Here is a 395-nt window from a genome sequence, read left to right as displayed (position 1 = left end):
TGTGAAAGTCAACAAAGACCCATCCAATTCAGTCTAAATTCAACATGTTTTTAATGTTTAAAACTAAAAATTATTGTGCAATAAAAATAAAAGATGAGAATTAAAGCTGAGTGTTTTAAGTTATAGTAAAATTTTTGAGCTAACTAAACTATTTTTTTATTTTTTTTAAAAATACTACTAATTTTTTTATAAAAAATTTGAAAGATTATAACTCTCCAGTCTCAACTAAGTTCTGCCCCTATTTGATATGAATTTTTTTAGAAACCGAAATGCATAAATACTCTACAAATTATAAGTTGTTGTATCCGAACTCTATCTATATATACCGTGTAACTCTTGAATTGAAAATTTAAAAATGCATAATATTTCAATTTGCATGTGTTTACAATATTACA

Source organism: Arachis ipaensis, chromosome B03 (assembly GCF_000816755.2).
Source record: "Arachis ipaensis cultivar K30076 chromosome B03, Araip1.1, whole genome shotgun sequence".
NCBI lineage: Eukaryota > Viridiplantae > Streptophyta > Magnoliopsida > Fabales > Fabaceae > Arachis > Arachis ipaensis.
Note: the sequence above shows the minus strand (reverse complement) of the source record.